Source organism: Salmo salar, chromosome ssa13, assembly GCF_905237065.1.
Source record: "Salmo salar chromosome ssa13, Ssal_v3.1, whole genome shotgun sequence".
Lineage (NCBI taxonomy): Eukaryota > Metazoa > Chordata > Actinopteri > Salmoniformes > Salmonidae > Salmo > Salmo salar.
The window spans coordinates 86,734,346-86,749,582 of NC_059454.1; positions in this window are offsets into that span (position 1 = coordinate 86,734,346).

The window sequence follows — 15,237 nt, forward strand, 5'->3', positions numbered from 1 at the left end:
ATAGTTCCATGCGTCGTCATCATTCATACAAAAAATATACCATTATTTTTGAGTGTTTTATAAGCAAGCAGTACATAAGCTCTATTAAAACCTTTAAAAATGTAGTGTATAACCAAACATATTGAGAGGGATTTCAAGAGTCCTTGCTGTTACACATATGCACTCCAAAACAACTTTGACCTGAAGTGAATTGATTTGGAAATCTGATAATAGCACAACCTTTATGGAAATCACTTCTCTTTGGTGAATCACCCTTGGTTACATTGCATGATAACCTTACAGGATATGAGTTCAATGTGTGTCCATGGCGACAGGGTGACTTTGTTCTATTTCAGAAGAGGAGAGCAAGCGATACCTCTTAGCCATTACTTAACCCTTGGGCTCTTCCCTGTTCTGTATTCAGAGGAAGTAGGGGTGCTGAGGGTGCTGATAAATCAAAATCAAATAAAAAGTTGGGGTGCTGAGGGTGCTGATTAAAAAAAATTATACAAAAATGATATATACAAAAAATATCCCACCAAATTAGTGTGCTAGGCGTTTATTACTCCTGTATGATTAATCACATTGTCTGAAAGTATTCAAAATACACCGACAACATCACAAATACATTACCTGTACAGCTAAAAACATCAATCCAATGTAAAAACAAGTTGACATTGAGGTTAAAGAAAGTGTGCTTTCTCAATTTACCTAATTTTGTTTACTGTTCATTTAGACAAAATCAAGACGTCAATATTCCTGCAATATTCTTTGTATAAAAAATCTTAAATTACAGCTTAATAGAGCCAATTCAGAACAAATCCTGCAATTAACTGAATTACATTTTTTTTATTGTTTGACAGCCCTACAGAAAACATTACTATTATAACATAAAAAGCAATCACTACAGTTAATACGTACACAGACATGTATTAGGGGTTGTCCTAGTATCCATGGTAGCAGTTGCATAGATTATAAACTTCCTTATTAACAATTCACATCTCAGTGGAGTCATCATGGTATATCTTCTTTCATCATTAATTGACCAGGATCCATGAAGCAATGACAAGTAAATGAAGTTAACTGTGTTATACAACTCCCATCTACCTCACAGACCTGGCAGCCTGAGGTTATGCCATCATGGTGAGTCAGAGAAGAGGGAAGAAATAAAGTGAGAAACACACATTTACACGCACACATTTACACACAAATGACAATCAATTAACGCAAGCATCCAGTGTACTGCTGTGATTTAGTAGTTCAGCATTTCTCCAAAGCCAAACAAGAGAACTTCACATACAGACACATACAGCCTGTCATTACCTCTCTACAAAACTAACACAGTACATACAGTGTACATACAGTATGTGATCAATTCTCTTTCCTTAAACATATATTAATGCAACAGTATTTTAATGTACAGTACATTTGATTGGATATTTAATTATATCACTAACATTTAGAGACTCTCTTTACAGTGTATGAGCGACATGTAGATCATGTTAAAACAAGTTATGTTGACTACGGCTCTCTCTATTTGATTCAGTTTGTCAACTAGACCTAACAGAACTGTTTGGGATTGAGACAAACATGAATTCAAGTTTGAAAACAGTCTGAAAGAGAGCTGCCTTTATATGAGGAATGTGCTGGCGTAATTGTCTGTTTCGGTCTTTCATTCAATCCATTGAGACAGTTATACAACCCTCCAATCCAGTGGTGACCCATCATTAAGGGCACGTGGGGCAGAGCCCCGCTTGTTTTGAGCCCCACATTTGTAGCTATGTTTTTGCATGTTATTTTGGCATTAATACGTGTTACATATCAGTTTGCAAACAATGTAAAATAATATAGATATTTCATTGTGTTAATAAAGCTGCATACAAACATGGTCTCTTTTTATGCTTTCTTGACTAAGGCATCTCCAAAATGCAGGTGTTTCAGCCTAGCTCAGTGCTTTCTGTGGTGGTGGGGCAGCCAGCAGAAAATACGGAGCATAGGGGTTGGTAATGTTCTCTAGTTGCGCTGTGATTGGCTCAGTGTTCTAAGGGTAGAGCTCGAACATTCTAGCCCCTTGGGTGCTGCCATAGAGTTACATTAGAAGTGCCCATCCAAGAAGGCGCAAGGTCATTGGCCATAGATACAAGGACATCAAATCACGTTTTGTATTTACAGTAGGTTTGATTGGACTGGTGTTACGTTCCCCAGTTTCTGTGTTGTAGTTTGTATATTTGAGTGTGTTTCAGGTAATGGCTTCCTGAAGTTCTCCAAGCAGCTGATTGGTCGGCCCCATTGCTGATTGGAGAGCTGACCCCGCCCCCTCGTCAGGACGCAGCTGTCTCCAATTAACAACCCCACCTAAAGCTATATAAGCCAGTGTGCTGTTGCTCAGAGAGAGATGATTGCAGGGAGATATTTACTTTCTTTGCTTTGGTTCCGTCCAGCCCCTTTTCCCCAAACTTACCGTGTGAAGGAATAAATTCCCTGTTAACGGTATTCTCTGCCTATTTGTCATCCTTACTCACACCTACAGTCCATATCTCTTTCACACCACGGAGAGTTAAGTTGTAGTAGGGTGTTGCGTTCCCTCTTTCTAGAGGCGTGCGTAACATAATGGGGGCTCATCCGGGATTCCATTAAACCCACCGAACCCTGCTGCACTGAGCTCTCAGTGATTTGTGATTGAGGTGTGGTGGTAGGTTGTGAGTTTGGGTGACTAGTTTAGTTTGTGTGTGTTCAGTGGACTTCTGTGTACAAGATGGCTGCCTCAGCCATCTCCAAGTTTTTTGAAGCGCCCTCTATTGATTCTTTGGTGAGGTTTCGGAAAGCAGACCTTTTAGCTGTAGCTGACTATTATGGGTTTGTTATCCCTGAGAAAGCCCTAAAGGCTGAGCTTTTGGTGCTAGTCAGGGAGGGGTTAGTGAGAGAACACATTCTTTCGTTGAAAGATGATGAGAGGGAGGCTTCAGGAGAGGAGACGAGTAGACTTTCCATTGCCAAGTCGGAGGACAGGGCGAAGGAAGGGGTTGCTCGTACCCCCTTTACATTGCCCCGATTCGATCCTTTATCTTCTGCTTCAGGTCGTTCAGGCGGGACCGCTAGGCTGAAGGTGAGGCTGGCCCGGTTAGAAATGGAGCAAAAAGAGAAAGAGAGAAAGATGAATTTTGATCTTGAAATTAGGAGAATGGAAATTGAAAAGGAGGTGAGAATCCGACAACTGGAGCTAGACGCTGGCTTCAATACGACTCCACAAACTGCTTATCATCAAGCCCACTTTGATGTAAGTAAAAATATAGCGTTAGTCCCTCCATTCCGAGAGTCGGAAGTTGATTCCTATTTCTCTGCTTTTGAGCGTGTAGCCGCTGGGCTACATTGGCCATCTGAGGTTTGGCCGCTCCTGTTACAATGTAAATTGTCTGGGAAAGCCCAGGAAGTAGTAGCTGCTCTCTCCCTGGAAGACAGTTTACAGTATGATATAGTTAAAACTACCGTGTTGCGGGCTTATGAGTTAGTGCCTGAAGCTTATAGACAGCGCTTCAGGAACCACAAAAAAACATCTCAACGTACTTTTGTTGAGTTTGCAAGGGACAAAGAGTCTCTGTTTAATCGCTGGTGTTCAGCCAGCAAAGCTAACACCTTTGCTGATATTAGGGAGTTGATGCTGTTGGAGGATTTTAAAAGCAACCTCCCTGATAGAATTGTAGTTCATTTAAATGAACAGAAAGTGGTGACGTTGGCCCAGGCAGCAGTGTTGGCAGATGAGTACGCTTTGACACACAAGACTGTCTTTGGTGCACCTCGTTTTGAAGGCCGAACAATTACGTCATCAGTGCCTCGTTCAGGTCGCTTTTCCTCTGACAACTCTAAGCCTTTTCATGAAATCCGTGAATGTTTTTACTGTCACCAAAAGGGTCATGTGATTGCGGACTGCCCGGTTTTGAAAAATAAACCGAAACAGTCCCTGTCACCGTCCCCAAAAATGAAAAGTGTGGGTTTAGTCAAGTCTATGGCTCATCCGTTGGACCGAGATATTGATTCAGCAGTTGAGAAACCGGATCCTGTCTATGCTCCGTTTATATCTGCCGGTTGTGTTTCCTTAACTGGAGAACAAGCTGATCAAAAGCTTATACGAATCTTACGAGACACCGGGGCTGCGCAGTCAGTAATTGTTACTGATGCTTTACCCTGGTCTCCTGAAACGTATTGTGGCTCTCATGTCATATTACAGGGGATAGAGACAAAAACAGTACCTGTACCATTACACTGGGTCCACTTAGTGTCAGACTTGGTATCAGGACGTTTCCGTGTTGGTGTAGTGTCTACACTGCCAGTAAAAGGAGTCACATTGTTACTAGGGAATGATATCGCTGGTGGTAACGTCACTCCTGTGTTAGAGGTAGTAGACAACCCAGAAATTAGAACTACAGATGAGAAATTGGTTCAAGCATTTCCACGTTTTTCCAGCTTGTGTGTTAACGAGGGCACAATCTCGCAAGCTAGGAGATGTGGTGGATTTGGCTAGTTCCATTTTTGAGAAGGTTGAGGTAGAAGACAATGCACCGAGTATTCCTTCTGAAATGCCGCCAGTTTTTACCCCCGTAAAAACTAAGGCAGGGGAAAGCGAAATCGCGCCCCAATTACATGACATTCTTTTGTCTGTCACCCCCGAGAAGGTGATTGAATGTCAAAAGGGAGACATCAGTCTTCGCAAGTGTTTTGCTTCGGTAATTTCCATTGAGGAAGCTAAAACTAAAGAGACTGCTTACTTTATGGAAGCAGGAGTTTTGATGCGTAAATGGGCAGCTCATGACACTGTTAGTGACTGGAGTGAAGTGTGTCAAGTGGTTGTTCCTACACCGTTCCGACAGCAGGTGTTGTCACTCGCCCATGACCAGGCGTGGTCCGGACACTTAGGGATCACGAAGACTTATAACCGAGTACTTCGACATTTCTTTTGGCCAGGTTTGAAGTCTGACGTTGTCCAATTTTGTAAAACATGCCACGTATGTCAACTCACTGGGAAAGCGAATCAAACAGTTCCATGTGCGCCGCTCTTCCCGATTCCTGTGGTGGTGGAACCGTTTGAAAAAGTGATAATTGATTGTGTAGGTCCGTTGCCAAGAACCAGGTCAGGTAACCAGTTCTTACTAACAATAATGTGCAGTGCTACTCGATACCCAGAGGCTATACCTCTCCGTACAATAACGGCTAAGACTGTGGTGAAGGCACTAGTGAAGTTCTTCTCTACGTTTGGACTCCCTAAAGTAATCCAAACTGATCAGGGATCCAACTTTATGTCAAAGCTGTTCTCTAATGTGTTAAAGACGCTGTGTATTTCCCATCAGGTCTCCAGTTCGTATCATCCGGAGAGTCAAGGGGCTCTCGAACGCTGGCATCAGACGCTGAAAGCAATGCTACGCAAGTATTGCATGGATACCAGTGCCGATTGGGATGAGGGGGTGCCCTTTGTCCTATTTGCTATTAGGGAAACAATACAAGAGTCCTTAGGGTTCAGCCCTGCTGACCTTGTGTTTGGACACACCCCACGGGGTCCGCTAAAAGTTTTGAAGGAGCATATCTTATCTCCTACACCCAGTAGCGCCCCTAAAAATGTGTTGGATTATGTAAGTAAGATGCGGGAGAGACTGCACGCTGCATGTGCGTTAGCCCAAAACTCTCTCTCCTCTACTCAAAAACGCATGAAGTTGCATTATGACAAAAAGGCTTTGGCCGTTCTTTTGCACCAGGGGATCAAGTTTTAGTTTTGTTGCCAATCCCTGGCTCATCTCTGTCAGCACGTTTTTCTGGACCATATCTAGTGGAAAAGAAACTCAGTGACACCAATTATGTGATAAAGACCCCAGATCGGAGGCGTTCTTCCCGAGTGTGTCATGTTAACATGCTGAAAGCATATTATGTGCGTGATTCTCCCAACAGCTCCTCAAGTAAGCCGGTCCAGCCCGCCATCTCCAGTGTGGCTGCGGTGGTGCTTAAGCCTGGCTGGGACCTAGAGGAGGATAAGGAGGATGGGTTGGAGTTACGCCATACGCTACAGCAGTGTGAACGCTTATGTAATTCAGAGATGCTGAAAAAGTTACCCTCTCAAATGGAACATTTGGATAAAGATCAAACTAAGGATCTTATCTTATTGATAAACAGTTTTCTCAATGTGTTTCAGGATGTTCCAAGTCGCACGTCCATCTTGGAACATGACGTGGATGTGGGGAACGCTGTTCCTATAAGTCAGCATCCGTACCGGGTTAATGCAAAGAAAAGGGAGGTAATGAAAAGTGAGGTAGCTTATTTATTACAGAATGACATGGCAAAACCCAGTAACAGCTCCTGGAGTTCCCCGTGTATTCTTGTTCCTAAGCCTGACGGTACGTCTCGCTTATGTACGGACTATAGGCGAGTAAATGCCGTTACAAAGACTGATTCTTTTCCTCTACCTCGCTTAGATGACTGCATTGATAGAATTGGCTCTGCTGCTTACGTTAGTAAATTAGATTTGCTAAAAGGATATTGGCAGGTGCCTCTGACCTCTCGAGCTTCTGACATCTCGGCTTTCGTTACACCAGATAACTTCGTACAATATACTGTGATGCCCTTTGGAATGTGTAATGCACCTGCAACTTTTCAGCGCTTAGTTAACATTGTGTTTGCGGATGTGCCGAATTGTACTGCTTATCTTGACGATGTGGTGATTCATTCGTCTACTTGGTCTGATCATCTCGCCACCTTGAAAAGTGTGTTTCAGCGGTTGGAGAATGCTTCTTTAACCCTCAATTTGGCTAAGTCTGAGTTTGGAAAGGCTACAGTGACTTACTTAGGGAAACAAGTAGGACGAGGTCAAGTGCGCCCAGTAACTGGCAAAGTGGAAGCAATTGTTGCTTTTCCTGCTCCCACGACTCGCCGCCAGTTGCGCAGATTCCTGGGGATGGTAGGTTACTATCGTACTTTCTGTAAGAATTTCTCGACGGTAGTAGCTCCCCTTTCATCTCTGCTTAGTCCGAAGGTACCATTTAAGTGGTCCCAGGACTGTAACTATGCTTTTGAGTCCGTTAAAGCGCTACTTTGTAGTGCCCCAGTGCTTGCCGCCCCCAACTTTGACAAACCTTTTAAGTTGGAGGTAGACGCTAGTATAGTGGGGGTGGGTGCGGTTCTCTTGCAGGAAGATGAAGATGGAGTGGATCGACCTATCAGTTTCTTCTCCCGTAAGTTCAACTCGTGTCAGTCAAGGTACTCCACAATTGAACAGGAAACGCTGGCTTTATTGCTAGCATTACAGTTCTTTGAGGTATATGTGGGTTCCAGTGCCTTGCCTGTAATGGTCTTCACGGACCATAATCCTTTGGTCTTCTTAAAGCAAATGTACAATCAGAACCGCCGCCTTATGCGGTGGGCTCTGATTGTACAAGGATATAATGTACAGATAGCCTATGTGAAGGGCTCGGCAAATGTGGTTGCCGACGCTCTATCACGGGTTTAGTAACTGGGGATGCGTTGATTTTTGTTATTGCAAACTGTATGTTTGCATATTTTGTGGTGGGCGTGTTACGTTCCCCAGTTTCTGTGTTGTAGTTTGTATATTTCAGTGTGTTTCAGGTAATGGCTTCCTGAAGTTCTCCAAGCAGCTGATTGGTCGGCCCCATTGCTGATTGGAGAGCTGACCCCGCCCCCTCGTCAGGACACAGCTGTCTCCAATTAACAACCCCACCTAAAGCTATATAAGCCAGTGTGCTGTTGCTCAGAGAGAGATGATTGCAGGGAGATATTTACTTTCTTTGCTTTGGTTCCGTCCAGCCCCTTTTCCCCAAACTTACCGTGTGAAGGAATAAATTCCCTGTTAACGGTATTCTCTGCCTATTTGTCATCCTTACTCACACCTACAGTCCATATCTCTTTCACACCACGGAGAGTTAAGTTGTAGTAGGGTGTTGCGTTCCCTCTTTCTAGAGGCGTGCGTAACACTGGTCAATCAATCAAATGTATTTATAAAGCCCTTTTTACGTCAGCCGATGTCACAAAGTGCTATACAGAAACCCAGCCTAAAACTCCAAACAGCAAGCAATGCAGATGTAGAAGCAGATGTAGAAGCACGGTGGCTAGGAACAACTCACTGACTGATCATGTCAACATCATACTTTCAAAATCTTAACTAGCTGTCATCATCATGAATCAAGTCAACAATCTACTGGCAAATCATATAAATCAAATCATATCATATAAAGATAAATAATGAAGAGAAATTATAGATAAAACGTATTGGTGCTCATCGGCCATTGGACATAAGCATTACACAACAAGTTGGAAATCACAAATTCAACAATGAGTAGTTTGGAAAGAATCAGTGGCTGACTGCAAGCGTTGCAAAGCAATCACTAGCCTGCTATTCAGTGGAGTGGCTGTTGAAGAGTCTCTTTTTGCCAAGCTTAAAATTATAAACATTCAACATTGGCCAATGCAGTCAATGAAGCATTATTTGTTCCGCGCTCAAAACAACTGTTAACTCGGAACTGAGAAATCTGAGTGAGTTCAAGACAACTGAGAATTCGGGATAAAACGAGCTCCGACTGGGAAAATACGTTTTGAACGGTCATCGAACTCGGAATTGTAAGTCAGGAACTCGGGCCTCTGACCTGAAGATCACTAACGTCATCATGATTCGACCTTGTTTTTTTCCAAGTTCCCAGTTGTCTTGAAAGCACCATAAATCCAGAGAATTCCGGACTTTGATGATAAAGTTTGATTACAACATTTGCACACGAAGGACCGCCACTCCACCTTCCTGTTCAAGTGAGCACAGCACAACAAGGTGAGTCCAAAAATGTATGGTATGCTGCTGCATAAATTATGTAATATGCCAGGGAGATATGTATACTGTAGCTAAGAAAGTAATACTAAGTGCATGTTGTGTAGTAAGCTGTTAGTAGCCCACCCTAATAATTTTATCTATTATCCCCTCTTAATTTTGCCTACTGTTCTGACTTGACAGTGCACATGTGGCCTATAGTCTGTTTTAGAGAACTGTTATCATGAAATATTGTAAGAGCTTTCATTGTCTGCTTATATACCCCCTTTATTTATCCTACGGTTCTGACTTGGTGTACAGGGAAAACACTGTAAGAACAGCCCATGTTCTGAATTCTGTCCCTGTATGCCCATGTCCTGAATTATGTCGCTGTATACCACTGCTACACCTGGCTATCAGCAGAGCCTTGTTTGGCAGCAAAACAGTTCATTCAGCCTCATTTACTGCCCTTTAAAAAACATAGCTGATATGGCTGACTTGCTTAAACAAATGTGGTTTCTACTGACAATTGAGATGTACAAACTATGGTATAAGGGGATGACAAGCAGATAAGAGGCAATCCATAATTTTGATTAAGACATTAATAAGCTAGCTAGGATGGATGTAGTCAATAAAACTATTTGTTCAGCACTTTTGAAATGTACACAAAAAATTAGGGGTTCAACCACGGTTCTTCTAAGATCCTCAAAGTTCTTCGAAGAACCTTAGGGTCCCTAAAAGGTTGGTCCCCAAAAGGTTCTTCAAGAACCCCATAGGAGGTAGGGTTTATCGAGAAACCTCCTTAGTTGTTTTTTTTTTTTGCAGGAGCCTAACTGCCCAACTGAAACACTTGGATTTGAATTAAAAAGGACAACAGGTGCAGGCACTTAACTGAAACATGTAAAGGCCTCCTCAATTTAAGGTAAGGTTTATCCCTTGTCTGATCTACATTTATATTGTTTTATGATGATACCATCTTTTCATATTTGTGCAAATCTTTCTAAAACAGAGAATAGGCACAATTCAAAGGATATGAATCAACAAAGAGGTAAGAATATGTAGGCTATAAGAATATGTTGAAGGCTAGCTTTATTGGGTGAAGATGACTGAACTGCTCACTTTTGTGTCTGTGTCTGCAGGTATACAGACAAGGAGGCATACAAAGTTATGTCAATTGGTATTGGTATGTTATGCAAATTATATTTACCATCCTCCTCCCTTACCTCTTCAATGAATATCCCATAGGCCTCTACATTATCGACAAGGTATGTGATCAAGACAAAGGAGATTATTGTGGACTACAGGAAAAGGAGGACCGAGCACGCCCCCATTCTCATCGACGGGGCTGTAGTGGAGCAGGTTGAGAGCTGATACAGAGGGTAGTGCGTACGGCCCAGTACATCACCGGGGCCAAGCTTCCTGCCATCCAGGACCTCTATACCAGGCGGTGTCAGAGGAAGGCCCTAAAAATTGTTAGACTCCAGCCTAGTCATTGATTGTTCTCTCTGCTACCGCACGGCAAGCGGTACCGAAGCGCCAAGTCTAGGTCCAAGAGGCTTCTAAACAGCTTCTACCCCCAAGCCATAAGACTCCTGAACATCTAATCAAATGGCTACCCAGACTATTTGCATTTCCCCCCCCTTCCACCTTTCCAGAAACAAGTCTCTCACCACTTCCTATAGACCACCCTCTGCCCCCAGCTGTGCCCTGGACACCATAGGTGAATTGATTGCCCCCCATCTATCTTCAGAGCTCATGCTGCTAGGTGACCTAAACTGGGACATGCTTAACACCCCGGCCATCCTACAACCTAAGCTTGATGCCCTCAATCTCACACAAATGATCAATGAACCTACCAGGTACAACCCCAAATCCGTAAACACGGGCATTCTCATAGATATCATCCTAACCAACTTGCCCTCCAAATACACCTCTGCTGTCTTCAACCAAGATCTCAGCGATCACTGCCTCATTTCCTGCATCCATAATGGGTCTGCGGTCAAACGACCACCCCTCATCACTGTCAAACGCGCCCTAAAACACTTCAGCGAGCAGGCCTTTCTAATCGACCTGGCCCGGGTATCCTGGAAGGATATTGACTGCATCCCGTCAGTAGAGGATGTCTGGTTATTCTTTAAAAGTGCCTTCCTCACCATCTTAAATAAGCATGCCACATTAAAAAAATGTAGAACCAGGGACAGATATAGCCCTTGGTTCACTCCAGACCTGACTGCCCTTGACCAGCACAAAATAATCCTGTGGCGTACTGCATTAGCATCGAAAAGCCCCCGTGATATGCAACTTTTCAGGAAAGTTAGGAACCAATATGTACAGGCAGTTAGGAAAGCTAAGGCTAGCTTTTTCAAACAGAAATGTGCATCCTGTAGCACAAACTCAAAAAGGTTCTGGGACACTGTAAAGTCCATAGAGAATAAGAGCAGCTCCTCCCAGCTTCCCACTGCACTGAGGCTAGGAAACACTGTCTTCACCGATAAATCCACTAGAATTGAGAATTTCAATAAGCATTTTTCTACGGCTGGCCATGCTTTCCACCTGGCTACACCTACCCCGGTCAACAGCCCTGCACCCCCCACAGCAACTCGCCCAAGCCTCCCCCATTTCTCCTTCACCCAAATCCAGATAGCTGATGTTTTGAAAGAGCTGCAAAATCTGGACCCATACAAATCAGCCGGGCTAGACAATCTGGACCCTCCTTTTCTAAATTGATCTGCCGAAATTGTTGCAACACCGATTGGAAAGATGCCGCGGTCATCCCCCTCTTCAAAGGGGGAGACACTCTAGACCCAAACTGCTACAGACCTATATCTATCCTACCCTGCCTTTCTAAGGTCTTCGAAAGCCAAGTTAACAAACAGATTACCGACCATTTCGAATCCCACCGTACCTATTTCGCTATGCAATCTGGTTTCAGATCTGGTCATGGGTGCACCTCGGCCACGCTCAAGGTCCTAAACGGTATCATAACCGCCATCGATAAGAGACAGTACTGTGCAGCCATATTCATCAACCTGGCCAAGGCTTTCGACTCTGTCAATCACCTCATTCTTATCGGCAGACTCAACAGCCTTGGTTTCTCAAATGACTGCCTCGCGTGGTTCACCAACTCCTTGTCTGATAGAGTTCAGTGTGTCAAATCGGAGGGCCTGTTGTCCGGGCCTCTTGCAGTCTCTATGGGGGTGCCACAGGGTTCAATTCTCGGGCCGACTCTCTTCTCTGTATACATCAATGATGTCGCTCTCGCTGCTGGTGATTCTCTGATCCACCTCTACGCAGACGACACCATTCTGTATACTTCTGGCCCTTCTTTGGACACTGTGTTAACTAACCTCCAGACGAGCTTCAATGCCATACAACTCTCCTTCCGTGGCCCCCAACTGCTCTTAAATGCAAGTAAAATGCAAGTAAAACTAAATGCATGCTCTTCAACCCGCCCGTCCAGCATCACTACTCTGGACGGTTCTGACTTAGAATATGTGGACAACTATAAATACCTAGATGTCTGGTTAGACTAAACTCTCCTTCCAGACTCACATTAAGCATCTCCAATCCAAAATTAAATCTAGAATCGGCTTCCTATTTCGCAACAAAGCATCCTTCACTCATGATGCCAAACATACCCTCGTAAAACTGACCATCCTACCGATCCTCGACTTCGGCGATGTCATTTACAAAATAGCCTCCAACACTCTACTTAACAAACTGGATACAGTCTATCACAGTGCCATCCGTTTTGTCACCAAAGCCCAATATACTACCCACCACTGCGACCTGTACGCTCTCGTTGGCTGGCCCTCGCTTCATACTCGTTGCCAAACCCACTGGCTCCAGGTCATCTACAAGTCTTTGCTAGGTAAAGCCCCGCCTTATCTCAGCTCACTGGTCACCATAGCAGCACCCACCCATAGCACGCTCTCCAGCAGGTATATTTCACTGGTCACCCCCAAAACCAATTCCTCATTTGGCCACCTTTCCTTACAGTTCTCTGCTGCCAATGACTGGAACAAACTGCAAAAATCCCTGAAGCTGGAGACTCATATCTCCCTCACTAACTTTAAGCACCAGCTGTCAGAGCAGCTCACAGATCACTGCACCTGTACATAGCCCATCTGTAAATAGCCCATCCAACTACCTCATCCCCATACTGTTATGTATTTAGTTATTTTGCTCTTTTGCACCCCAGTATCTCTACTTGCACATTCATCTTCTGCACATCTATCACTCCAGTGTTTAATTGCTATATTGTAATTGTAACGGCCGTCGTATGTAGACCAAGGCGCAGCGGGTTGAGTGCTCATTTTAACATTTTATTTTAAGAAACTTGACCACTTAACAAAAATAACGACAGCTAAACAGTTTTGCAGGCTAACCCTAGCAGTGCAAAAACAACTTCCCACAAAAGACAGGTGAAAACAGGGCTACCTAAGTATGACTCCCAATCAGCAACAACGATGTACAGCTGTTCCTGATTGAGAGCCATACCAGGCCAACAAAGAAATACACAACATAGAAAACCCATAGAAATACAAAACATAGAACAATACCCCAAAACCCCGGAACACATACAACAAACACCCCTTACATAAATACATATCCCAACAAACCCCGAACCACATAAAACAAACACCCCCTGCCACGTCCTGACCAAACTACAATAACAAATAACCCCTTATACTGGTCAGGACATGACAGTAATTACTTCGCCACCATGGCCTATTTATTGCCTTACCTCCCTTATCTTACCTTATTTGCACACAATGTATTTAGACTTTTTCTACTGTATTATTGACTGTATGTTTGTTTATTCCATGTGTATCTCTGTGTTGTTGTTTGTGTCGAACTGCTTTGCTTTATCTTGGCCAGGTCGCAGTTGTAAATGAGAACTTGTTCTCGCCTAGCCTACGTGGTTAAATAAAGGTGAAATATTATTTTTTCTTTACAAAACTTCTATGCTGCTGCTACTCTCTGTTATTATCTATGCATAGTCACTTTAATAACTCTACCTACATGTACATATTACCTCAATTACCTCGACTAACCGTTGCCCCCGCACATTGACTCTATACCCCCTGTATATAGCCTTGCTATTGTTATTTTACTGCACCTCTTTAACTATTTGTTACTTTTATTTCAATTTTTTTGTTTGTATTTTCTTAAAACTGCATTGTTGGTTAAGGGCTTGTAAGTAAGCATTTCGCTGTAAGGTCTACACCTGTTGTATTCCATGCATGTGACAAAATTTGATTTGACAACCATTATCCAAACAGGTTTTTTCCATCACATTCACCACAAATACCAAAGGTATGAATTCTGTTGTGTGCATGTTTTGTTAATCATCCGTATAATTACATTTTTGGGGATTAACAGACTTCACCCTCCCTACATCTCTGATGAATATGACAGGAAACTTGTTCAATCACCATGCACTGAAAAATCATTCTGGCTAAGGATACAGAGAACATCAACACATTAACATCAACACGCCAGAGGATAAACCCATTGGACTTGGGGCTCTGCCGGGAGTCTACCTCATATTTAGATTTTTAAATGCTGCTTTGCCATTAAAATCATATACACTGAGAACTAAAATATTGTGTTATTGTTGCTATTCATATTATTATAATTAATAACTACACGGGAGTTGGGGGGGTAGTTTAAAAATTAACCCTGAAAGGTTCTTCAAACGGTTATTTGAGAATCCATTAAAAGGGGTTCTTTGAAGAACTTACAGGGGTTCCCCCACAGTTTCAATTTGAAGAATCCCTAAAGGATACTCCAGGAACCTTTTCATTTCTGAGTGTAGGGTGTCGGGACTGCTGTTGGGACTCTACTGCTGGGACAGCTTTATGCAGGCCCTAACAGTTTGTGGGCACCGTTTGTCAGCATTATAGTGCAATTAATGTATTGTTTAGTGTTGTGCAGTGGCTTTGCTGGCATGCATCCCAATTATTCTTTTTTTGTTTGCCCCACCAATAATTACACACTAAAATCCCCAATGCTCCAATCCTGACCTGAAACACATGGCTGTCAGTCTTGCTGTGACAAGTTGGTTTCAGAAAAGGTTAGTGTTGTACGTGTAGTATGTCTACCAAGTACTATTTATTATATGTTCATTACATTGATCTGAAGTTTTATATAAATTCAGCCTGACTTAAATCTGAGGTTTAATGCTAGTTTTGCCTTTTTGTAGGATGCATAGTTTTTCTTTGAGGGAATGGTTAGATTTCTTAATCATTGGGCATTTAAGTAGTCAGTGGCCTTGGTTTGCATATTTCCTCCATCAGAAGCCAGACATGTTCTCAAGGTTTCCATGATTGTCTTAACTTTCCATGTTTTTAAACGTTTGGTTTGCTGCCTGTCATGAAGTCAAGACCTTTATTCTTTCTTTCTTGTCCAGTAAGTATTTGCTGTGTGAATTGAAAGCATTTCTGTTATAATTCTTGAACCACAAA